This window comes from Antechinus flavipes, chromosome 5 (genome assembly GCF_016432865.1).
Source record: "Antechinus flavipes isolate AdamAnt ecotype Samford, QLD, Australia chromosome 5, AdamAnt_v2, whole genome shotgun sequence".
NCBI lineage: Eukaryota > Metazoa > Chordata > Mammalia > Dasyuromorphia > Dasyuridae > Antechinus > Antechinus flavipes.
Window position 1 is genome coordinate 142,457,850 of NC_067402.1, and position 14,379 is coordinate 142,472,228.

At 36.2% G+C, this 14,379-nt stretch overlaps 1 long non-coding RNA gene across 1 annotated transcript in view; it reads left to right on the plus strand.

Moving 5' to 3' along the window:
* LOC127538856 (uncharacterized) overlaps nucleotides 1-8,374 on the plus strand; it is a 33,874-nt gene extending 25,500 nt beyond the window's left edge. Inside the window, exons 2-3 of the long non-coding RNA XR_007947768.1 lie at nucleotides 1,982-2,417; nucleotides 6,552-8,374. This is a non-coding gene — a long non-coding RNA (uncharacterized LOC127538856). The remainder of the gene's footprint in view (nucleotides 1-1,981; nucleotides 2,418-6,551) is intronic.
* Nucleotides 8,375-14,379: the final 6,005 nt, after the last annotated feature.

Below are 14,379 nucleotides of genomic sequence, written 5' to 3' on the forward strand. Positions count from 1 at the left end.
TTCCTCCTATTCTGCATATGGCTTGTGTATATATATATATATATATATATATATATATATATATATATATATATATATATATATATATATATGTTTGCATGTAATCTTTTCCCCATGGAGCAGCTAGGTGGCACAGTGGATAGAGGGCCAGGTCTAGAGTCAGGAAGGCTTATTTTCCTGAGTTCACATCTGGCTTCAGATACTTATTAGCTGTGTGACTCTAGGCAAGTCACTTACCTCTTTCTGCCTCAGTTCCTCATATATAAAATGATTTGGAGAAGGAAGTGGCAAACCACTCCAATTAAATTTGCTCAAAAAAAAAAAACCCTCTAATGAGCTCACAAAGTGTCAAACATAACTAAAATGAGAGAAAAACAAGTTTCCCTCATTAGATCATAAGCTCCTTGAGGGCAAGGTCTGCCTTTAACTCCTTTTTATTTCAGTGCCTGGTGCATAATAGGTGCTTAAAATGTTTATTGATTATTTATTGATCAATAATTGTGGACCTAGTGAATTTCTTGAGTTAATTCATTGGTTGGTTGAAGTAGTCTAGTAGCTTGTAGGCAGATCACCCTCTGGTGGTCTGAAAGGACATTGCAACCTTTTGAAAGGCAATTTCATTGAAGTGCCAGAGGTGATCTGAGGTGACTCCTGGTTTGGTGGCTCAAGGAGAAGGGCACCGGTTGTCAACTCATATTGAACTCCCTGTGTTGATAATACAATGACAAGAACTGTCGTCCTGTAGGTTTAAGGAAAATAGCACATGAGCCCATTTCAACTGCTTACACGGACGGATGTCAACTGCAGTAAAACAAGCCTCAAAGAATTCACTAACAGTGGAATTTAATAAACATAGGGATAGTCTATGGAGAATCATGGAATCTCCTTTTCTTCTAGATGGGGATTGATCTATGATTTCATGAGTATAGGAAATCCTTAATGAGGAAATCTCCCCTCTTAATAAAGTTTGATGCCTTTTCTGCAATTTATGGATGACCGTGGCAGTATGTATCTAAGACAGGATTCTAAGTCTTCCTAGTTTTGAGGCAAGCTCTGTATTCACCATGCTACTGTACTACTCTTTGCTTTGAGATCCTTAAAAATGAAGCATTTTCATCAGGGATGGTACAGTTTGTGGTTCCACGTTAGAGCAGGATGAATGGAGAAAATGATCTCTTAAGATTTTATGATCAGAACATTGCCAAATATATCCCTGGCTTGCCTTGACCTAAGTCTTCCTGTGGCAAAGAACTCCAGCACAAGATGGGCACCAGCTATCTCCACAAGCAAATATAAAAGAGGCGACTTCTGGCTCAGACTGCATGTTAGTATCCCCAGCCTTTCTGGCCTGAAGTCTCTCAGTCCTGAGTTAGGTACTGCTCATATTGACTATCATGTTTGCTAAGCTTCATGAACTCCCCTTGTTCATTGAGTACAAAATCCACAATTTGAATATTAGATTAAAATAAACAAAAAAGGTGACCAGTTGTTTCTGGGTTCAGCCCTTCTCTCCTTTGGAAAAGAAATGCCCCTGAGCCAAGACAACTGTTGATTTCTTTGACCAACTCCCAGTTTCTGATCTGAATTCTGATCTTTTCTCAGACACACATTAGCTGTATTCAGGTCCATCCTCAGACACACTTAAAAAAGTACCCAATCTCTCAGCCTTAGTTTTCTTATCTGTAAAATGAAATGATTGGCCTTCAATATATCTCTATCTCTATGGTCTTACTATCTATAGCCATATCTCTATATTTATGATCCTACCAATCAATTAATAACTATTTATTACTGATAGCATCACAGTGCTAGGTGTTGAGGAAAAAACCCATTATTATATATTTATAAATATATTATATAAAATGTATTATAAAAATAACTATATAGTATATATTTGTAATTATTAATTTCATATTTATGCTATAGATTTTTATGTGTATTTATCTCTTCCATTAGAATAGAGATTCTTGTTTCTTGGCAGGGTTTTTCAGGGAGCGTCATTTGGAGATTGAGAAGCCACGAGTTGGAGTTGAGCTAGAGGCAGAAGCTGGAAGAGCTAAAAGACAAGCTGCAAGAGCTCTTGGAACCAAGGAGGGAGAGAGGCCTCTAAGAAAGCTAACTGGGCCCAAGGAAAGAGACAAGACTTGGAAGGAGAAAATAAATGTTTGGATTTTAACAGCTGGCTGCATTTGAAGTGATTATTACTCTGAACTGGAAACTAAGGCTGCCTCCAGAAAAACCTCCCCAAGAAATCTGCTCCCACAGAGAACCATCATATATTTTAGAAAAGAAGAAGACCACCACATTTTGGTGCCCAAACAGGAACTGACAGGACCCTGATCTCAGATCCTGATTTCAGTGGAAAAGCCTCTGATCCTGTTCCACTGGAAAAGTCTTCTCAACCTTCAGAAATTAGGGTGAGTACAAAAAAAAATTTGTTAAAAGAGTTAAGGTAGAATTTAGCTTATTATATATTTATTACAAGTTAATAATTACAAATATGTTTAAATTAGTTAGATATAAGGTAATTTGGGAAGAAAGGTACTAACAGTGGATGGAAGGGAATCAGGACTTTATAGATGGTGCTTGAGCTACATATTAAAGGAAGGGACTCTGTGGCATGGAAATTAGGAAGGAGTAAGTGTATTTCAGGCATGAGAATTAGCCAATGCAAGGCATGCAAACTAGAGATGGAAAGTCATATATGAAGAATAGAGAGAAGACCAGTTTGGCTGGGTAACAGTGTCGAGGAGAAGAAATAATGTGCAATGATGCTCAAAAGCTATGTTGGAGTTGAGTTGGGTATGGATTTAAAAGTTAAACAGTGGGAATCAGTCTTCATGTAAATCATGAAATTTTGAACTTTGAATTAGTTCTGTTATCTTGTGACTGATGAGTGAGTTCATTTTAAATGTCCATTTAGCTTTTTCTCTTGCTCAAAAGGAAATAAGACTTCCCAGAAGGCAACATATTTTCTTTGCAGGGTCTGGACTCATTTCCAGGATTAGTTTGTAAACTTGCAAGTGGCTCACCTTTTCAAATACTTGCTATGGATGACTAGCCATCAATATGATATTTTTGTGTTTTTTGCACACCAAAATTTCTTAATAGAATTCTGTATCTCTTAAAAAATATTTTTATTCTGAACTTAAGGAATAAAACAAACACTTGCAAACCATAGTAGAATAGAAAAAAAGATGATCATACATGAAACTATAATCTATTTTGTACAACTTGCTTTTGAAGATATATCTGTACAATGAACTCAAGGATCATCCTGTCACTAATTTCTAACAGAACTATTCTGATAGGAGTAAAATGGGAACTTCCAGCATTATCTATTCTTCATTATCTTTTTTGGGAACATCAATCATGAAAATAGATTTTTAAATTGTTAAAATGATAGCTGAGGTCAGCGTTTTTGTTTTGGTAAAGAGATGCATTGATTGTGTGTCTATAGTCATTCTAACTACATCAGGCTTATAAAACAGTACCTTGAAGCCTAAACATATATTTCACTTTGAAGTGGGAATTATAATGAATTATCTCTTAAGACTTGATGGCTACCACATTATTTAGAATCCATACCAAAGGAATTTTGAAGGCTTAATCCTACCAAATAAATACATGGTATATTTTCTATTACTGGGGAATGTTTTTAGTATTTGTATATGTAGTTTAAATTTAGGATCCATACAAGAGTCGATATGTGGTTTCCAAGAGTCAATATGTGGTTTCCAATTATAATTTCAAATATAACATGTATAATCCATATACATGTGTCCAGAGAAATGTGAATTTTCTTTCAGCTGGATCTAAGAAATATAAATGTATTTTCATATAGCACATATATTTTTGTTGTTGAAATTATTTTTTACATATTTTTATCACTGACACTTGTAGAGGGCTGAAACTCCAAAATGGTATGCTTGAATCAGACAATCAGCACTGAAGGCTAATTACCTATTCAATGTGACACAATGACTCTATTGGCAATTATTTGGATAAATGGTTCTTCTCACTGTTGATGCTTGCTGAATGTTTGGTGTTAAGATAATCAGAGGCAAGGATTGGAGGATGGAGGGAGAGAGGCCAGAGTGACTTGGCAGGAGGATGAGGAGGATAGAGGCTGAAGATTCTGGACTCTAGAATCCAGGAGAGATCTTCAGCTTGCCTTGTGGCAGCTTGCCCACCTCCTTCACTTCTCCTCCTAAAGACCAAGGACTTTAATTCATCCTGAAGCCCTCCAGGGAGCTAGCCCATCTTTACAGAAACTGATCAAGTTATCTTGGAGTTTACTAGCTAGATTTATTTCTTAAAGACTATACCTTAAACCTAAATCATTCTTACACTCATTGAATGTCCCAGGCCAAGTCAAGTCCCTGATTGAGAGTGAATGTAAATACAAATTGTTTCTGTTTTGGCAAGAAACCCAAAGTCTTCCCTTCCTAGATTGATTTTTCTGACTAGAGAAAAGGGGCCATTCTCTGCCTCAATTCTTACCTAGGCTTAATTACTGAATAACACACACACACACACACACACACACACACACACACACACACACATATATATATATATATATATATATATATGTGTGTGTGTGTGTATATATATATATATATATATATATACATTTTGTATGTGAATATAGGCACATTCCTCATATATATAGTACTTTGAGATTTGCAAAATGCTTTACAAATATCTCATTTGATCATCACAAAACCCCTGAAGGGTAGGGTGCTATTATTATTCCCATTTTACAGCTGAAGAAATTGAGAAAGTTAGTCTAACTGACTTGTCTAGGATCATTCAGCTAGTAAGTGCCTCCTCACTACAGGTCCAATAATCTATTTGCTATACTATCTAGCTGCCTAAAACAGGTAGATACTTGAGTTATCAAAGTTTATATCTACATACCATATGAAACATCATAGTTTTCTAGTATTGATTGGGAAGATTTAGAAGCAAACCTTTTGTGTACTCAGACATTTGTGTCTAAAAAATTTCACACCCTTCAATTATTTAATTATCTGGTTCAATTGATTAAAATCCTGATTCTTTAGTTTTCCTTTTCCTGCAGCTTCCCCAACTCATTCTGTATATCTGCAAAATGTTAGCAAGTCAACCAACATATTTGACCATTCTTGGAACTCAAAACATGCTTAATACATTTCACTAATTAATATTAAATCTTAGGATTGCTCAGATGTATTAGAAGTATGATTTTAAGTAACAGAGATTTTTACCAATTCATCCAATTTCAGGGCTCATTGAATAATATGCAAATAATAAGGATATTAACTTATACAAAGAATACAAATTTATTCCAAAAACCCCCACCATGTGTATATATGCTTCAGTACCCATTGGGTTCCTGTCTTGATCTATACCAGGGAAATGAAAGCTGCACTCCTATAAAGGCAGTTTTATCCAATGAGATCCTAGATCCAAGTTGGTTTGAAGATCTTAGTGGTGGTGCTATTTTATATTAAGAGGAGCTAGATGATCATTCTAGGAAAGCAACCCAATTCACCATTGAATAAACCAGTCATGTGTAGGTAAGATGAGGCTACTCATAAGATTTATAGAATTTATTGAATTCCTTGGAAGTTAAGGATTACACTCACGAATCAATAACTCTAACTGTCTCTATTTACATGTGACCTCCTCTGAATGGAGAGGTCTTGATCTGACCAGGATGTATCATTAAGTAATTTGAGGAAAAGCATATGTACTTTTCATTTGTGAACTACATAAACTGTAGATTGAGTTCAAAATCTGGTGTAATAATAAAGTCATATGTATTTTTCAGAACTTTTTACTTGTGTTGAGACCTTAAAAGATATAGATATGTGATATCCACATTATCTCAAGTAGTCTCAACAAGTCTCACTCCACTTAACACAACTGATATTTTCTGATTAATTCTTTGTCCAGATTCAAAGGCGATCTACTGGTAGGTTCTGGAATTAACTCAAAATTTACTTAAAGTACAAAATCTCTTTCTTATGAATTAACTCAAGTCCTCATCTCAGTATATCTAAAACTGTAGAAATCTCTTCTTTCATAAGTCATATTTCTTATCTTTGTCTCAAACTACAAATTTATATGTCAAACAAAAATCATGGTTATTGACTATGAAATTAATTAACTGGGCCATTTAAAAAACATGTAGACATTTAAAATTTCAGTCAGCTAACTGCGAAAAGAGAAAGAAGTCTCTGATTAGAATTCCTCTTATGGCTAATTACCAACCATACAGTTCTTTTCTGGTTACCTTGTCTTTCCTCAGAATGACAGTTACAGTTTTTCTTTCTCTAAATGACTAATCTTCCTCAAAATGTCAGTAAACTGCTCATTTCTCCTGAAGATTTTTTCTCCTCTTTAGAAAAGTCTTCCAAGTTCTCTGTGATCCTTTAAAAAGAGTTCCTAACTTGTGGTCTCCAGAACCCCACTCAACAGACCTATGAATAGTCAAGGGGTCTATGGATTTACAGGAAAGTTCCTTTTAGTAGATTATAACTGAAATTTATTATTTCTTTCAGCGACCTAAAACATTGTTCTGAGGAAGGATCCATAGACTTCCAACTGCCAAACAAGAACTGCCAAAGAGGTCTATGCTGCAAAAAAGAACCACAACTTTAAAAGATATAATATCAGTATCAAAGCTCTGTGATCCTCCTTCCTCTTCCTCCTTTTCCCCCTCTCCTTCCAATTTCAAACAATTTGTTACTAAATAGTCTAAGGCTAAATAAACACAGTTATTGCTTAAGGAATCTGTTGTTCTGGACTATGCCACTAGTTCTTTTTCACAGATTCTTTCAAATAGAGGCAGACAGATAGAGATAAAGACAGACAGGGATAGTTAGGTAGCAAGATAGACAGAGACAGACAGACAGACAGATAGATAGATAGATGACTTGAGGGACTATAGACAGATAGATGGATAGATAGACAGATATACAGACAAGTGGATAGATACTTGGGTGGGTTTTTGAACAGGTAGTTGGATAAATAGACAGATGGATAGATAGATGGATAAATAGCCAGGTAGATTGATAGATCGGTGAATAGAAAGAAATAAAGAGGTGGATAGATAGATTCATTGACAGACAGGTGGGTAGATAGACAGAGAGACAGCTGGAAATATAGTTGGGGGATAGAAAGCTGAATAAACAGGTGAATAGACAGAGAGATAGACAGAGATAGCTAGATGGGTAGATAGATGGATGAACTGAAAGACAGGTGGCTATACAGACAGACACAGATAGATAGATGGTTATATAGATGAATAAATGGATGGATGGATGGACAGGTGGATAGATAGATTGATGGACAGGTGGATAGACAGATAGATGGATAGACAGATGCATAGATAGATAGCTAGGTAACTAGGTAGCTAATGGATAGATGAATAAATAAACAGGTGAATATGTAAACAGATAGATAAATGAATTGATAGGTGGCTAGACAGACAGACTCAGGTAGATGATTAGGTAGGTGAATAAGTGTATAGATGGATGGATAGAAGAACATGTGGATAGATAGATAAATAGATCAATGGATTGATACACTGTTGGATAGATAGATAGACAGACAAACAACTACATAAATAGAGACAGGTGGATAGATAAGTAGATGGACAGCTAAGTAGATAAATAGATGGATAGATGGAGAAGCAGGTGGATAGATAGGTAGATGTATAGAAAGATAGATAAGACAACATTTTTAAACACTTGCTTTGTGCCAAGCACTGTGCCAATCCCTGAGGAAACAACTGCAAATAATGAAGCCAGCCTCTGCCCCAATGAACTTATATCCCTATTAGAAAAGATCACACGTAAAGCGGGCAATGAGAAAGGAGAATCCTGATTCTAGACCATGGAGAGGAGTTTGAAAGAAGTTACAGGGTCTGCAAGATGAGGTGAAAAGTTCAGCCAGCAGAGCTGGCAGAGTCAGGGAAGGAGTCCAAATTTCAGGGCAAATCTTTGTCCTGAGGGCCTGCTCTTGGTAATGTGGAGTATGTAGGGGCTTTTGAAAATGTTTCCAAGGAAACCAATACTTGAAATATTCTTTTATTCAAATATATTAAGTACCCAATGCTAATGATTGCCCAGGGCTCTTATTTGAAGTCAGGAGCTGTTGGAGGAAAGTAGTTGTCTAAAATACCCCCTCAAAGCCAGAGAGATTTTTTCATGCTTCCCCTTGCTAAGAGCTAGCAGTTCAGGCAGCCAAGAGAACCTGGGGTTGTTTGTTTGTGTGTGTGGGAAGGTGAAGGATAGAAAGGAATAACTGTTATATAGGATTTCACTAATTGCATTTTCTATCTGACTTTTGATGTCTTATTAAATAAATTGCATCTCCTGTTTCTTGTTTCTTGTTTGGATTTGTACTTTCATTAGTTGAGGGAGAACACATTTTCCACTGATGCAATAGCTTGATACTTTAGAGTATTAGAGTATGTTCTTTGGTACGGAGAGTTCAAATTACATGCTTATGGTCATTCACTTAGTGTGTAACTGAGGGAGGATTTGAATCTGTCTTCCTGCTATCAAGACCAGCCCTCTATTTATGAAACTATCCAGCTTCCCAACATTCTGAAGAGAGTCATTCTGAGAAGAAAATGTTACTAATAATAATGTCATTATTATCATAAAATAATACTGTTTAGTATTTATTAGGGATCTCCAAAGAGGTAGGCATGGGCTTAAAAATGGCCAAGGCCTATCAAGACTCAGATCAAACCCCACCTTCTCTCTCTCTCTCTTCTCTCTCTCTCTCTCTCTCTCTCTCTCTCTCTCTCTCTCTCTCTCTTTCAAACCCCACCATCTGCAGAAGGCTTTTCCTGAGTGCCCAGTAATTAGTGCTTATCCCTTTCAGATTTATTTCCATCTATTCTGGGCAATTTAGAAAATAAATGTAAATCTAAATGTAGTGAGAAAAAACAATGAAAACTGAAAAAAGTCATATGGTATTTCCGGTTCTGATCTATGTCTCATACATTCCTATGTAGCCTTTCAGAAATGAACTGGCTCTACTCTATTTTTTTATGTAATTGAACTCCTAGAAGATCTTTACCACAATACCTAAATGATCCTCCTTTAGGAATTTATTACATCTCAGTCAAAACTGGCCATTCTTGACCTTCACCAGTAATGCAGATGTTCCTACTTAATGTGAACTTGGGTCCTGGCCCCTTGCCATTTAAGCCTTGTCTCACTTCCTTCTCCTCCAAGTGTAGTGGGTCCATACGTGATCACATGCCTATAGTTATGATCTAGTCAGATTTTTTTTTGTCTGGTTGTCCCATATGGAATACTGGGCTCCATCTCCTGTTAAAGGCACATTGCCATCCCAGTCACGGGGCAGGTTCCCGCAGGCAAGTCAAAATGTCTGTTCTATTTATAGAACACAAACCAACCACAGCTGGCCAACTGGGAAAGCAGATGTGAAGCTGGAAGGGTTTCCCAAGAAGACTTCCAGGATGGTTTTTGGAGCAGGACTTACAGAATAGAACGTGTGCCTTGATATCTTGCTCTCCCAAAGCAGGTTTGACAAACACAATAAAACACTCCCATACACAGTACTTAAGGTGGTTATATTTTATTGGTGGTTATATTTAGGAGGCTTTGGTTGTAGATGAGGAAATGAGCATTTTTTAAAAAAAGGAAATTTGAAGAAAAATGACTCAGTGGCATGCTACCCTAAAAAAAAAAAAAAAAAAAAACACTGAATGGATAACTTTAGAACACAGTAGAACAGCATGTAAGCAATTTGTCTAACTTTTAACCTAAATCACCCTGGCCTGGACAGATTAGGCAAGTACTTTTGTCTTCTGAGATCAAGTGAACTGTGCAAATTGGAATCAAGGTCAACCTAATTTAGCCAATTCAATAAATCTAAAATGAATAAAACTGGACCCAAGTGTTGGTGTTGCACCAAATCCCTTACTCAATCAAATTTGGTATGTACTTGTGTTTTAATCTTACAGGAGAAAATTCCTTAAAATGTATGGTGCTCTTATAATTCAATTACCTTGTTTTATAAGTAATATAGACTACAATCCTCATCTTTGTTAGGCATTTACACTGGGTTATCACTTCCCAGTTAACATCTAGAGGCTTTGTTCAGTTTCAGTTCAGTTTCAGAGTTTGTATTTTATTCTAGAGAAAAGTAGGAATCCACTTTAGTTTCTGAGCTGTGTAGGTTCCATGGCCATATCTGTGCTTTCAGAATATCCATTTAGCACATGGGTGGAGGGTATGTTGGAGGGAAGAAAAAGAGAAGAGATCTAGAGGCAAAGGAACCAATTAAATGAATTACAATAGTCTCAGGAGAGAAGGGGTAAGCATCAGAATTTGGGTGGAGGTTGCATGAAAGAATAAAGATGATATAATCACCAAGAGAAAGAGCATAAAAAGAAAAGAGAAGAAAGATGAGGGAGACCTTTAGTATACACATACACACACACACACACAGAGACACACACACACACACACACACAGAGGCTGGGAAGGAGGGCAGGAGATAGAGAAGATGAGTAGATGATGAAAGGCCCCATACATACCAAAATTAGCTATTGATATAGCAAAGAACCAGCGAGAAAACTGTTGCCTAATGATTGGGGCATGACTGAACAAATTGTGGTGAATTAACGAAATATTATTGTGTCATAGGAAATGATATGTATAAAGAATTTGGAAAAACATTTGTATGAAATGGTGCAGATCAAAGAAAACAGAACCAAAAGAAAAAGATACACAATGACTTCAATAAAATAAATGAAAACAACGTAAAACAGCAGCTATATCTGGATTAATTGCTATTAATTAGACATTGTATATAGTACAAATCTTTCCTCTCTGCAGAAAAGTACTTTTGGTACAGAATGTTACTTGATGTGTCAAATGTGGTTGTGGTTTTGCTTGGTTGTTTTTGTTTCAGGAAGGTTAAATGGGGAGAGGTGGGAGGTATTTCAGGAAATAACTGTAATGTAAAAAAATCTACTAAAAAACCCAAAGAAGATATTGATAAAAAAAAAAAAACAAACAAACAACCCTGCTTCTTTTCAAACCCACACTAACGACCTAGTTTATTTTATGAACTTCCATTGATGTTATGTTCTTTGATAACTAGTAACAAAACGCCAAGTAGGCCAACTTTATAGAAGCTCATGCAACTAAGAAATCATTACTAAAAAAGTATGTAGATTTGGGGGAGGGGGAAGAAAGATGGCGAATGAACAAGTAAAAGCCATCTTTGTGTCAGGCTAATAGGGCAAATCAAATGTCTAAACAGACAAGCTTCTTTGGTCTAATTCCTGGAAACCTGGTTCCTTTTAGAAGGAAGTTGTAATTGATCACCATACCCTATTATCTGTCTGGACAATGGGTTCTATGTTTAGTTTGTCAAATACAAATAAAAACAATAGACCAAAAATTCCATTTACTAAATTCTTACTGTGGGCAAAGCACTATGTTAAATGTTTCAAGAGAGATTTGAAGATTAGATAAAACAAGATCCCTTTCCTCAAGAAGCTTACAATCTTGTAGGGAAATAAGACACAAACAACAGATAGTTATACTTAGGATAATATGACATGATAAAGGGAATGAATGTTACAAAAAATCTGATATAAGGTCTTAGAGAGAAGTCTAATTAATAATGTGGGATTGGGTTGATTAAGGAAGCCTTCAAAGAGGAGGTGACATTGATTTGAGCTTCTCTGATGTCTCATCCTTACAGGAATTTTGGATATTTAGTCTTACCTAGTCTTTTAGATATAAAGGCTCTCTTAGAGCCTTGTTGCCATTGTTAGCATCTTTGTCCATTTGCCATATCTTTGGTAGAATGGCTTTCGATTATTCTCATTTCTTCTAAGTAGTCATCTACTCATAGGATGGCAGCTCAGGAAGCAAGGAAGAAGACAATTAAGCATGGGGAAAAAACAAAGCCCAGGGAAGAATGGAATGGAACATTTGAGTTGGCAGAATAAATGACATGGTTGCAAAAAAATTCCATAGCAGATAGGAGAATTCACTAATCCAAATGATAGGAGGTATGGGAGTAGAAGTAAAGTCCTACTTAGTTTTCATTGATTGGTCAATTAAAGGTGTGAGGGGAAACAGAGAAGGAGAATTAATGAGTGAACTCAGAATTAGATGTAAATTGGTGGCACTAATCCAACATGGAGTGTAATGGGACACTATATAGATGAAAATCTTAACTGAGGAATAAATGTATATAGTGTGAGGCACAGAACTGTTATAAGGAATGAAGTAAGGAATCTTTGTAGGAATGTTCTACCATGAAGATGGGGCAATGGCAGCTTTTTCATAAAATCCATAGTCAACTGTTAACCATGGTCAATGATGTGTTGATAAAAGTTGGAAAAGCCTGGGGGTTTATCCCATGAGGTGTGTTTCTACGATCCAGAACTCTCAGGGACAAATATAATGGTATACTGGTGATGGGATCACTGGAATGATGTGTGGAATAACTTGAAAATCCTTGAGTTTAAATATCCCTACTCTGACACCCATTGTGACAAAGCTTCAGCTCTGCTCCAGTAGGTATCTCTGAGGAGAGACTACTGTATATCATGCATAGGAGATAAAACAGCCTATTGGAAACCATTCCCTATTCATTTAGATTGGGGAAATAGAATTCCTTCTGCTTGCATAGTAGATACATGAGACTGGAACTAATAAATTAGAGGCAATATGAACTCATAAAGAGTTAATTGAACCAAGACTCAGGAGACACCTGGGTTCAGTCCTAACTTTGACATCAATTATGATCATAGGCAAGTTAACTTTAATTTTCTGAGTCCAAGTTTTCTTATCTACAAAATAGAAATAATATTATTTGCAATAGTTGCTGAGGATCAAATGAGATAAACTATATTTAGTACTCAACAAACTAAAAGTACTATATAAATACCGTTATTATTTTGTGGCTCCATGTGTATTTTACCCCCTGGTAATCTGTTAAAAATCACTAGGAAGTTCAGTTTCCCCTTCTTAGACTGGCATTTCTTTTTAGCTATGCCAACAGATGGCTTCAGCACTGGAAAACAATCTCAAGGGGATATGCTAGTTAAGGTCTTCAAATGGCATTGAGATACACCACTAACTCTCAATCTGGAAGATCAGAAAAAATGGGTTCATTAGCTACTACAAAATAGTGTGGGCATTATATCACCTGATATATCAAATAGAGTTGGTATTTGGTATTCAATTTGTTCCTGAAATGCCATTTTCCATGTGTCCTCTATCAGAGACCCAAATATGTAGGTTCAGAATGGGGGCACTTTGAAGGACCTGCATTCAAAGGAAGGGATTGTACCCCATGATCTCTGAAATGATTTCCAGCTGTCCGTCTCTAATCTTATAGTGGATATGAACAATCCAGACATGGGGTACAAAATGCGGCTGAGAAAGGAGCATTAATTTTAAAGTTAGAGAACCTGGAGTCGTGTTCCATATTAGAAACTGAATCCTTGGATGTTATTGGGCAATCTCTTTAATATCCCATGAACCTCTGTTTCCTTATTTCTAAGATGGAGTTGGACAAGATGTTTTCTAAATTTACTTCCAGCTCAAGATCCATGATCACCTCCCCATGATGATTTTGAGAATCAATAATCATAAGAGAATCTTCATTTCTTGATTGTTTTCTTCGTAAATAAAACAAGTTTAAAAAGTAGAAAGATAGATAAATCCTTTATCGACAGATTTTTCCAGAATGAGTCCTTCCCAAGTCCAGTTTATGAGAATGGAGGTAATCAAACTAATTTATGCAATTACACAATCTGTTTAGAAGTAAGATTTCTTACTACAGGATACTGAATAAGGTTCAGAATTGATAATGCTGAAATAAAAGTGTGATGTCTGGCTTTGGAGAGGATGTCTGGCTTTGGAGAGGATCCTTTATGACAGAGCAGGATATGGTCATAATTCCCCAACCTTACTTCTGCATCCAAGTGCCTGGGATTTTGATGGTAATATTCAGAGCAGAATAGGATTGTTATTCTTCTTGATTTTTACTTCTAATTGATTCTTTGTGACCCTATTTGGAGTTTTCTTGGCAAAGATACTGGAATGATTTCCCATTTTCTTGTTCAGCTCATTTTACAAATGAGGAAACTGAGGCAAATATAATTAAGTGACTGGTTCAGGATCACACAGATGGTAAGTTTCTGAAACAAGATTTAAATTCAGTAAGATGAGTTTTTTAATTCCAGGACCAGCATTTGTTCTACTACACCATTTAGCTGCTCTTGGCTCCCAAAAAACATTCAGGCAATACCATGACAATATGAAAGATCAGGTTATTTTCAGGATGAGATATGTGCCATATTCCCATTATGAT